The sequence below is a fragment of the Bombyx mandarina genome, chromosome 28 (genome assembly GCF_030267445.1).
Source record: "Bombyx mandarina strain Sakado chromosome 28, ASM3026744v2".
In the NCBI taxonomy this organism is placed as follows: domain Eukaryota; kingdom Metazoa; phylum Arthropoda; class Insecta; order Lepidoptera; family Bombycidae; genus Bombyx; species Bombyx mandarina.
Genome location: NC_143233.1, coordinates 3628686 through 3641722, shown reverse-complemented (window position 1 = coordinate 3641722; position 13037 = coordinate 3628686).

The window sequence follows — 13037 nt, the reverse complement described above, 5'->3', positions numbered from 1 at the left end:
TTCGTCTTCAGACTTCAAACGAGGGTTTTATTAGTTTATGTTTTCAATGCTTATTTGTGGTGCTCAGATACAACGCCATTTCTAAGGAAACCGGACCTTAATGAAAGACCGTGAAATATAAACGGGCTTGTAATGTATTCGATTTTTATTTTTCCCAAATTTATTGTGATTGATGAAAGGCGATTGCATGCAGCAGGGATGTGAATGTTGCGATGGATGTGTGGAGTAACGAGAATGGATAGATTACGGAATGAATATGTTAGAGGAAGTCTGAAAGTGGCACCTGTGACAGAGAAGCTCAGAAGTGCGCGTTTGGGATGGTATGGACATGTTATAAGACGAGATGAAAATGAGGTTGGTAAGAAAATGTTAACTATGAGTGTGGAAGGATATAGAGGAAGAGTTAGACCTAAGAAGAAATGGATGGATTGCGTGAAAGACGATATGGGTAAGAGGGGAGTGAGCGAAGAAATGGTATATGATAGAAGAGTATGGAAGGAGAAAACATGTTACGCCGACCCCAGGTAACTGGAAGAAGGGCAGGATAATGATGATGATGATTACTGTGATTGAAATCGGATATAGTTTCCTCGAATTTACTTAGATGAATCTCTTAAAATAATGACATAGACTGAATAGACATAAGTCTTTTTTATTTGTCTACCTATGCTAGTAGCTTTACCCGCTGGTCAGGTTTGGTAAAGACGCTCACCGCCATACCAAGAACCAAAGCTATATAGAACACCGAGGACAGGAAGACGTAGAGAAATATAGTGCAGCGAGTGATCAACACTTCAAGCTAGATACGACCTTCAGCAGGTGCAGGTAAGAGTGTTGGGGAGTCGTTTAGTGCGGTAGGGCCCTCTAAATTTCTTGGGCCCGCGGTCTGCTCCCAACACCTTGCAGATCGTCAAGTCCCACATACCCTGCGCGCCCCCTAGGCCCGGGGACTTTGTAGGAGGTTCGGCCCCCAGCCCGAAAAACAAAAACACCGAGTTTTATTGTTCCTTAAAATATTACGATTACAAACTATGATTTTGTCCGTTTCTATGGCCGGTAAATGAAGAGACCGACCCAGAAGACGCTAGAAACCGGACTGTAAGTCTCAATTTGATTTTTTTTAAATAACGTCTGTTTCATGCTCTAAGCGTAAATGTGCTAGTGCTTCATTGGCTTCATTGGTAGTAAATAACAGGGCCGTATCACAGTTTGAACTACCATCAGTAAACGTCAATTTGCCATCACAGTATCGATAATTATGTATGTGATATAACTACCGATTCTCCTGTAACCTTTTATTAATTGATCTTTACAATAGACTCGGTAAAAGGCGGGAAGATGCTTTTCTAATTCAGTATAGACCAACAGGCAGGGTTGACAAAATTAATCACTTATCGTTATGTAAGCAACTTCACGAATCTAAAAGAAAAACCTCTGAATTATCGTTATTAAATAGATAGAAAACGGCCAAAATTTATTGGTATAATTAGCTTCGACTATTGATATAATAGTATTATCTATGGTGGCATCGTTTGACACTAAGCTCCTTCTTTAATTAGAAAAAACTGCTGTCTGGCTTTGTAAATTGAAAAAGACAATGTGCTTTTATAAAGAATAAATATTTGAGATTTTAAAAAAGATATTAAATACTTAAGCAATAGCTTTCAATGTTATTTCTCTTTACAGGTTCGTAAATATCTATAGGAACTATGAAGAAAATTTAGAAGTAAGTTGTGTTTTCAAATCATTCATTCCATAAAATAACTGTTTACAGAGCAACAACTTTGTTTTTTTTTTTTATTCAATAAACAACGTCTTATACATACATTTAAAAACAATTATATTTTTAGAAGAATACAACTTTTATAACAGACTTCCATACCAATCTAAGCAACAAAAAACTTCCCGCAGAGCAACAACAGCAAGAAATCTACTCGTGTGCCTCCTAAAGCAATAAAAAAAGGAAAACCCACGAACCGTTCAAAGAAAAAGAAATCGTAACAAAAACAAATGGAAGTCCAAACGAAACAGAAATCAACGTAATACCAAACATAACCATTAGGGCGGTGTTAACAAATAGCCCTAAACAGTTTTTATCTAATATGAACCTTACGGCTTCCACGCAGCTGCTTCTAATTTATGACTTAACCTTTCGTCCGTCCATGGAATTGAACACTATAAATAAGGGCTTCGACTCAAGTGAGCGACGTAGCTATTCTATATCTCGAAGGTGAATCTCAGTTTTGGTATCAATACGACAATATGAGAAAAAAAAGAAATGTGTCGTGTCGTGGGACACCGGATAGGAACGAAGCTCCTTAATATAAAAATATTAATTTTAAGTTCTATTCGAGGTATAAAGAAAATATTTATTCGGATATACATTTTTTATTATGATTTTTTTATTGATAAAAATAAATATAATAAAAAACTACTTTACAAAGCTATCAGTTTTATTTTATTCACAATGATTTATAAAATATATATAATAAAAATATGTTATTTTTTGTACGCTATTATAAAGTTAAGTCGTACACTGTGTGCACTACTAATAAAAAGATTACGTTACGGACGTTTTTTTCCGGTTAGGGTACCCCTCCGCATCGTCCCATAAGGAACTTCGTTCCAAAAATTGCCCTTTTAGGTATATGGGCATACATCCCACCTGATGGTGAGTAGTTACCAGCGCCCAAGGACGTCAGCAATGCGAGGGGCAGAGCTAAGTCGCTGCCCACCGTATAGTACTAGTAACTAGGACGATAAAGTAATAAATTTCAATTAATTAATTTTAATTTCAATTATGGATGTGATCCTAATATATACACAGAGTATATCTTCCAACTCATAAGATTCAGGTAGCGCTAGACAGATCGTATGATCAACGCCAATTTTCAAAGTTATGAGGCCGCATTACCGAATTTCGTAATTACTTCCTTATCTGATCGAAATATCGACTGTGTTTTTTTTTTATTAATAACGGCTTCCTCAAAGAACTACTTTATGCCGAACAAAAACAATAAATTTTGATCGGATTTCGGTAAATTCGACCCCTTTCCCAATCAGATACTCAATAAAAATAGAGTAACGCCATTATATAAATTCTATATATGTGTTCCGTAATGGAAAGAAATGTCTGAATCTTTTTATTTTTCTTGCTTGCGGCTCCAAGGTTCCTTGGGGTATATTGAAGAATTATTTAAGGTCGAGTTAACTCGGAAAATATACAATTCTATTTTTTTTAAAATACAAATTCAACACGCACTCACTAACTACGTCAATATTAAAAGAATTACATTGTGTAGTAAAAATGTAGGGCCTAAAAATTATCAATTTGCGTATGTTTGCACTGGTGGTAAGACCTCTTGTGAGTCCGCACGGGTAGGTACCACCGCCCCGCCTATTTCTGCCGTGAAGCAGTGATGCGTTTCGGTTTGAAGGGTGGGGCAGCCGTTGTAACTATACTGAGACCTTAGAACTTATGTCTCAAGGTGCGTGGCGCATTTGCGTTGTAGGTGTCTATGGACTCCAGTAACCACTTAACACCAGGTGGGCTGTGAGCTCGTCTACCCACCTAAGCAATAAATAAAAAAAATTATCTGCACTAGGGCCGTACTATAGGATAACACTTGTACCGAATTCTTTGGCAAAATATTTTTATGTTCCTAATTGAAGAATGATAGCTGTTATTATAATACATTTAAGACTTTGATCACACATAATAAAGTTAAGACCGGACACCAAAAAATCAAAATCAATTTGAACAACAGAATGATCAATTGATTATTTAATAGGTACGGAACCCAAAGAATCGGATTCGCAATATTTTTTTCTTCGAACCAACTAATGAAGTTCGCTCTCCCGGGCGAGACAGTAAGGATTTCCGAGATGAGCTATTTCAGCTCTATCCGAGCAGCTAAAACCATTATCGGATAGCGTTAGTAATTATTCCGGATTATATCAGTTCGTTGAACTTCCGAACCTCGACGTAATATGGTACAAATCATGAATTACTATTCTTAAATTTCACTTTAGTTCTGTAGCTTTAAATAGCGGACCAAACTTTTTTTTGTGTAGTATGATTTACATCCTTCGGCGCGCACTGTGCGGTACCGTGGGTTTCGTGGTGTCGGAGTGGTGGGGCTCGATGGGGTTTAGTCGGTAGTCGGTTTTGCGGGGTAGCTCTTGCGTGGCTGACGCCGTGCAGTGCCTCGCGCGCCTTTCTCAAGGCGCAGTCTCCCGGCAGGAATTGGGAGAAGAGGAGGACCCCTGTCTTCTTCTTCTCCCTGTTCTTCTCTGGAGGCGCCGGAGTCCGACATAACCCGGTCTCTTACCCCCCTCGACCGGGTATCCGTAAATGGATTCCCCAGCGTTAAAAAAAAAGGATGATTTACATGTTACACAATGTAGCGATGACGTATGCCACAATTAGCGATGACGTAACCATAGAATACACACAGCACAAAAATTAACGTATGATAACATAATGCATTGTGATCTATATATTAATACGCGAAGCAAAAACTTTATATCCCTTTTTACGAAAATTGCGCGGACGGAGGAGTATGAAATTTCCCACACTTATAGAGAACATAGAGAAGAAGTGCACAATGCTAATATTTTTTTAAAATAATGCATAAAAGATACATTAAATCAATAAAGAAAACATTACACACACTACATACCATGTATTTGACGCACACACGCATGCATACTATTTATTGTCAAACTTTTGTTCTTGATGTCTGTTGTCAAATTGAGAACAGAATGTGGTTTGCCTTTGTTAATATTTTTTATAGTGCAGTCTTGGCGAAATTTGTGATTATAGAAGTATAAAATACAATCATAATAGTGTACAAACTTACAATTCCAATAAATTATAGTCGAATTTCGACTACTGCGGGACCTCTAGTTAATGTTAAAATCTTAGAATTGAAACACTTAATTTGGTGAATTTAAATCTTCATTAAATAGTGGTTTGCTGACTTTTTCAATTTAGTCTGCGCTCTATGATCTAAATTCATCATAAATCACTGAAACCTCAAGATTTAGATTCATAATAATATGATAATATTACAATTATGTAATTGAACAAATCTAAAAGAAAAACTGAGCGCTTCCAAATGAAAAAGAAAATCGATTGACATACGGAGTAGCAAATGGCACGTAATTGTTTAGTCTTCACCAATTCAAGATAACAACCTTTGTAATTACTTTTTAGATTGTATAGCTGTTTGCGCCCAGTTGTCTATTTCGTTCCACGCTAAAACAGTACTGCAGACTTACTTAATACAACTGCTGTTGTCTTATAAATTTACAGCATTGCATTTGTAGAGAGAGAGAGAGGGAGAGAGAGAGAGACAGAGAGAACATACTTTATTGCACACAAAAACACAATTAACATCAGAAAACAGTCAACAAGCACTGGTGGTAGGACCTCTTGAGAGTCCGCACTGGTAGGTACCACCACCCCACCTATTTCCGCCGTGAAGCAGTAATGCGTTTCGGTTCGAAGGGTGGGGTAGCCGTTGTAACTATACTGAGATCTTAGAACTTATATCTCGAGGTGGGTGGCGCATTTACGTTGTAAATGTCTATGGGCTCCAGTAACCACTTAAGACCGGGTGGGCTGTGAGCTCGTCCATCCATCTAAGCAATAAAAAAAAAAGTTTGTACAATAGGCGGTCTTATCGCTAAAAGCGATCTCTTCCAGACAACCGTGTATTTACCTGAAATTCTGGACAGATAAAGATACAGCAGGTATGTTGCGGTGTACTATTAATAACACATTATTAAAGAAAATACATACATACAATAATATATAACTAAATAAATACTAGAGGTCCCGCAGTAGTCGAAATTCGACTATAATTAATTGGAATTGTAAATTTGTACACTATTATGATTGTATTTTATACTTCTTCACAAATTTCGCCAAGACTGCACTATAAAAAATATTAATAAAGACAAACAATATTGAATCTCAATTTGACAACAGACGTCAAGAACAAAAGTTTGACAATAAATAGTATGCATGCGTGTGTGCGTCAAATACATGGTATGTAGTGTGTGTAATGTTTTCTTTATTGATTTAATGTATCTTATATGCATTATTTAAAAAAAATATCAGCATTGTGCACTTCTTCTCTACATTCTCTATAAGTGTGGAAAATTTCATACTCCTCCGTCCGCGCAATTTACGTAAAAAGGGATACAAAGTTTTTGCTTCACGTATTAATAAATAAATATATTCCGTTAAACACAATATGGAATCACCATTATGATTTATATTTTATAAATATATATTTCGGAAAGAGCTCCTCTGATTCAATACTCAAAGGCCTATTTGAATAAAACTTACTTGGTATAAATTTTATCTGTAAGATTAGCAGCTTTTCTTTTCCCTTTTAAGCCTTTTAAAAAACCTATTTCAAATGAAAGGTAGATATTTTCAAAGGGCAAAGACATTATGACAAAGAACTAGCAGTAAGTCGAATCAAATAACTGTCGTAAACCAGTCGTCGGTGACCTCTCGTCTCACCTGCTGCGAAGTAGTTACCGGGCTCATTGATATCGCAACGTGAATGTCACCATTGACCTTGAGACATGACCGGTACTCGCTTTGGAATCTAAGACTTTGTTTCAAATCGTGTTGGTTCACAAAACGTCTTGCGAGAAAAAAGTTTTTTTTTTTTTATGATTGAAGGATTACTGGTGGCCCGGAGGCCTTTCCAGTTTCACCAGGACAGGTGGGCGAGCAAAGGCTCAGCCAGGAGGGGTGGGATTTGCTAACAGCTACCCGAGCGCCTCCGAAGGAGACCTAACAGCTCAAGAGTAGCTGCTCCGCGAATGAATCTACTACCGGATCGGAATCGCGACCCGCTGAGAAGATCCGGCGAGAAACTCAGCGAGCTGATTCATGGGTTAGGTTGCACGGCGAACTCTTTGAGAAAAAAGTTTTCGCGGAATATTTTTTTTTTATTTTTTTTATTGCTTAGATGGGTGGACGAGCTCACAGCCCACCTGGTGTTAAGTGGTTACTGGAGCCCATAGACATCTACAACGTAAATGCGCCACCCACCTTGAGATATAAGTTCTAAGGTCTCACTATAGTTACAACGGCTACCCCATCCTTCGAACCGAAACGCATTACAGCTTCACGGCGGAAATAGGCGGGGTGGTGGTACATACCCGTGCGGATTCCCAAGAGGTCCTACCACCAGTGATTACGCAAATTATAATTTTGCGGGTTTCATTTTTATTACACGATGTTATTCCTTCACCGTGGAAGTCAAACGTGAACATTTGTTGAGTACGTATTTCATTAGAAAAATTGGTACCCGCCTGCGGGATTCGAACACCGGTGCATCGCTACACTCGAATGCACCGGACGTCTTATCTTTTAGGCCACGAAGACTTCTGTTTGGCTGCCTGTTTATTTTAAAGGAATGATTAAGACATCAATCTCTGGATGCCTTCACCCTTGCCGAGATAAACACAAATGTATGCAAACAACGACAGCCAAGATTTATGGCTGTACCTTTTTCGACCGAAATAGAGTCGCTTCAGACAAATCGTGACTTTACTCAGGGACTTCGATTTTCAGTTAGGGCTGCTCAAGAAAGAAATGCTCAAATACAGAAATATATCTTCATAAAATATACTGAGACCTTAGAACTTATGTCTCAAGGTGGGTGGCGCATTTACATTGTAGATGTCTATGGGCTCCAGTAACCACTTAACACCAGGTGGGCTGTGAGCTCGTCCACCCACATAAGCAATAAAAAAAAAACTAAAATTACTTAATATTATATAATTATTTTCTGTTCTACTCGAGTTAATGTTAATAGGGTTACCAGAAGCCATAGATATCACAGCGAGAAAATTTTAAGCTACTTACAACTGCGACATTCTAAAATCTGTTAAGTTCACTTTATGGTGATTTGAGAATGTTGACTATTGTAACTAGTATTTCCAAACTAGTGATATAGTGTACCTAGTATTGTCAAAATAGTCTTGTTTTTTCCCCTACCTATACTGATAGCCTTGTGAGGCTATATCAGCTTCTTGACGTGTAGGTGAGCTCACGGGGCTCAAACCGGGTGTGATGCTAATACTAGCCCTAGCAAGAGCAGTGCTTCGCAGGATCTACCACCGGATCGGATACGCGACCCACTGAGAAGATACGGCGAGATTTTTTTTTATTTTTTTTATTGCCCTTGTTGGCAGACGAGCTTACGGCCCACCTGATGGTGAGTGGTTACCGTCGCCCATGGACTCCAGCAATGCCAGGGGCAGAGCCAAGCCGCTGCCTACCGCAACATTCAGTGGGCTTAGTCTTGTAGGATACCTGGTTTAATGTTATTACCAAACTAGGAATACCTGTATTGATTTTGTAATATACATATTTTAGTAATATCTTTAGTAATAGATAAGTATATTTTTAAATTAAAAAATCTGATAGTCTACGAAATATTTTAAAAATACTATCATAATTGCTCCACGTAAATGTCATAATTAACGTGTCTCGTTGTATTTTTGTAATACCAAAATGCCAATTAAAATATGTATAAAAAAGATGGTCGCTCAACACCAAACAATAATGTTAATTTCGACAATTATTATTTTAATCCTAATCATTGTAGGTAATTTTTCTATTCCTTGAATTCTAGACTGCTAATAAAATTATTTTTCAAAATTAATTTCAAGAAAGATTCCGTGACTTTTGTCGGTAAATATTATCAGGAGAAAAGGCACTGCAGTAGCCCTTATTTGTAAGGGTAGATAGGACGCGATATACTAGCTTCGTTTACTCGAATGTGAGTTATAGATTGTTTGTCGGTTCATTATTGATGTGCCGTCAGCGCGCCCGAAGTAATCCCGAATGCTCTGTTTAGAATAATTAATACGATCTTGTGGAGTTTTCTTTACGAGTAATAAGCGCACAGTTTATTTTAAGGCTGTAGCCGTAACTGTGTCTGTGTAATATACGTTTTTATTTTTTTATTGTTTGGGTGGATGAGCTCACAGCCCACCCGGTGTTAAGAGGTTACTGGAGCCCATAGAAATCTACAACGTAAATGCGCCACCCACCTTGAGATATAAGTTCTAAGGTCTCAAGTATAGTTACAACGACTTCCGGTTCACGACAGAAATAGGCAGGGCTGTGAGTGGTACCTACTCGCGCGGAATCACAAGAGGTCCTACCACCAGTTATTACGTAAATTATAATTTTGCGGGTTTGATTTTTATTACACAATGTTATTCCTACACCGTGGAAGTCAATCGTGAACATTTGTTGAGTACGTATTTCATCAGAAAAATTGGTACGGTAGGTTTGCCGCTGCCTATAAAAGTCAGTACGAAAAAGCCTCATGCCGGCCCATAGACACAGCACACTGAGTTTCTCGCCGAATCTTCTCAGCGGGCCACGTTTCCGATAAGGTAGTAGATTCTGCGAAGCACTGCTCTTGCTAGGGTCAGTGTTAGCAACACTTCCGTTTTGAGCCCCGAGAGCTCACCTACACGCTAGAGTGAAGCTGAAATAGCCTCTCAAGGCTATCAGGATAGGTAGGGGAAAAAAGCTCATGCCTGCATTAGCTTTTGTGACGTCGTGCGGAAGCTCTGTCGGTTTGATTCGGTGTGGTTCTTGAGTTTAACTTTAAAGTATAATATAAATAAATTTCATTGAAAGATTGTTTACCTAAGATCCCCATTAGAGGATAATTGTCATATTTCACTTTTAGTTCTTAAAAAAATATTATTATAGGCCACAAAAACCATCGATTTACAATGAAAGTTGGTTTTTAGCACCGTAAGAACCGTGGAGTTCGATCATTTCAGCAATAAAAAATATAAAAAATTAGTTACATTTTTTTTTATTGCCCTTGTAGGCAGACGAGAATACGGCCCACCAGCTGATGGTGAGTGGTTACCGTCGCCCGTGGACTTCAGCGATGCCAGGGGCAGAGCCAAGCCGCTGCCTACCGCTTAATACTCTCCACAAGCCTCGTTTGAAGAAGGACATGTCTTAGCGCTCGGGAATTACCGTGGAGAGGAGCTCATTCCATAGCTCCGGGTGGACATTTACATAGATATATTTGGTGCCTATCAGAGAATCTGACCCCTATCATAGGCGCAACAACAAAAACACGACCGACCACTCCTTGTCCAATTTACATCCAATCCTACAATTTAACTGTGTAACCACAGATAAGGAATTTCAGCTAGTAGTAATTCGTTCATGACTTGACCGAATGAATACCTTCGGAACGCGAATTCGCAACAACCCCAATAATATTATTTTTGTTCGTAAGGTAAAATCTGTTACGGCTAACAGACTGTAAGCCATATATTACTTACTTATATTACTTACTGGTGGTAGGACCTCTTGTGAGTCCGCGCGGGTAGGTACCACCACCCTGCCTATTTCTGCCGTGGAGCAGTAATGCGTTTCGGTTTGAAGGGTAGGGCAGCCGTTTTAACTATACTGAGGCCTAAAAACTTATATCTCAAGGTGGGTGGCGCATTTACGTGGTAGATGTCTATGGGCTCCATTAACCACTTAACACCAGGTGGGCTGTGAGCTCGTCAACCCAATTAGGAATAAAAATATTTATATATACCTAGTCAGGTCATAAATTCTGTCACATGTTTAATGTAAAATAATTGAAACAAGTTTATTCATTATGTAACCATTCATATACCAAAATGAACTTAACAAAACATAGATTCTTATGACACTAAAGTTTATTCAAAATGACCTCCGTGATTTTGAATACAGGCCTTCAATCTGCGCGGCCAGCCGTCTATCGCAGCACGAACGAGGTTCATGTCAATATCGGCGGCTGCCTTAATCAAGGATGTCTTGAGTGACTCCAAATTGGGATGAGGCTTTGAGCACGCCTTTGCCTCCAAGTGTTGCCATATCTTGTAAACTAACGGATTCAAATCTGGACTGGAGGAGAGCCAGTTTTCGTGCCGGATGAAGTCGATTTCACGCCCCGCCAGCCAGTCTTGTGTGCTCTTCGCTCTATGAGCTAGCGCCGAATCTTGTTGGAATACCCAGTGCCTGTTATTGAGCATAGTATGAGAAACAGGTTCCACAAGGTTCGTCAGGACTGTATTTTGATACACAACTGCATTCGTTTTTACACCTTTCTCACAAAAATGTACCTCTGTTAAACCCCAATAAGAAACTCCCAACCATACCATGAGCGAGGATGGAAAATGACCTCGTTGGACACGCGGAATACGGTTGCTCGCTTCTTCACTACTGTGTGCGTACACCTTATCATTTTGTTTGTTGTAGCTCTCTTCTACGGTAAAATTTTTTTCATCCGAAAAAAGAATTTCCCGATATTTTTTTCCCGCGTACCGCTTCTACAAAGCGCGGCATCTCTTCAGTCTCAGGTCCATTAGACGAGCATTCAAACGATGTCCTGTTTTTCTTCGATATGCCCGAAGCCCTAAGTCTGTATTTAACACCCTTTTCACCGTGGTTCTGCTTAACCCCATCTGAAGGGCCAACAGTTTCTGCTTACGTTTGGGATTTCTTTGAATTCGCGCCTTCACAGCTTTTATCACTGCTGGAGTCCTAACAGACCGAGGGCGACCACTTCTTGACCTGTCATCTACACTAGAGTCTTCATTGTATCGTTTGATGGTACGATAAACGAATCTTTTGGTTATATTCAAATTTGTCAGTATGTTAAAAATTTGAATTGGCGCGTAACCGCAACGATGCAACGCAATAACTGCAACACGGTCTTCTTTAAGCGCCCTCCATATTTAAAAATGAGTAAAATTCTAAAAGTATACATTTTTATTTTCATGAACAATTCGAAATTCGAATTCAATAAACTTTTTTGTGGCCAGCATTCTAAATGACAATACTTATGACCTGACTAGGTATATTAACTAAGTCAATGAAGTTACAAAAATATTCTTATTATTTGACCCGCTCACTAATTTATTTACGTGTGAATTAACAAAGCCATCAATATGTAAATTTTGTCACGTTACTTAAGTCTGGTATTAGCTCACGTATTGTATTAATGAACAACGTCAAGTTTTGCGTAAGAGAAAGCGTTTTTAAAGTATAGGATTTATGTTTGTTTGTTTAGTTAATTAAGGCGCGAACGATGTGGTCATCGGGGAAGCTGCCAACTCATTTGTCTGATATTAAAACGAATATGTGTTGGTAGTAATATTTAAGCCTGAAAGCATGATCGTAATTAACATTTTTTAAGCTATTGCATAGCTTCTATCGCGGGCCTTGAGCGCGGCGACTGAATCAAGAAATTCCGTAACGAAAATAACCTGACACCCCCACTACGCCTACGATGTAGCTCGCGTTCAACACATTCACATGTTGCGCTAGTGTAGTGTTTGTGAGAATAAGGCAATAAAAAAATAATATAATAATAACAAAATAATAATAACAAAGGCAATAAAAAAAGAAAAAGAATTAGGTACAGTACAATATAATATGCACATCCCAATTTAAAATTATGAAATTAGAAACTTGGTACAAGAATTATTAGTGAAAGAAAATACGAAAATACATTTGTTATTCGACCATAAAGTTAATGATCGAAGTGGCTGGAGTTGCTTATACTTCTTTTAATGACTTCTCCAACGGATCAAAATTTTTATGAACTTTGTTGAGTGTAATAGCAACCTAAGCTGACAACAACCTATAAATCAGCAATTTATCAATTCTACACTATATATTTGTTGAATTGAAAATTGAAGCATAGTTCAAAACAGTTACTTCATCAGGAACATCTATCTATTGAGTAATAATAATACCATTATGTAATAATCATTGTATATTCATTTATTTATGATAAATGGCAAATAGAAACATTTTACATACATAATAATATTTATTTAATAACGTAATAATTATACTTATCTTTTAATTCACAATGTCCACACTTATACACAGTATCAAGCCAGGGAGAGAGCTCCGCACCGCCCGACGTCTCAACCGAGAATGACCCGAGATTGGTCGGCGCAGGGGCTTTTGTAGGCGG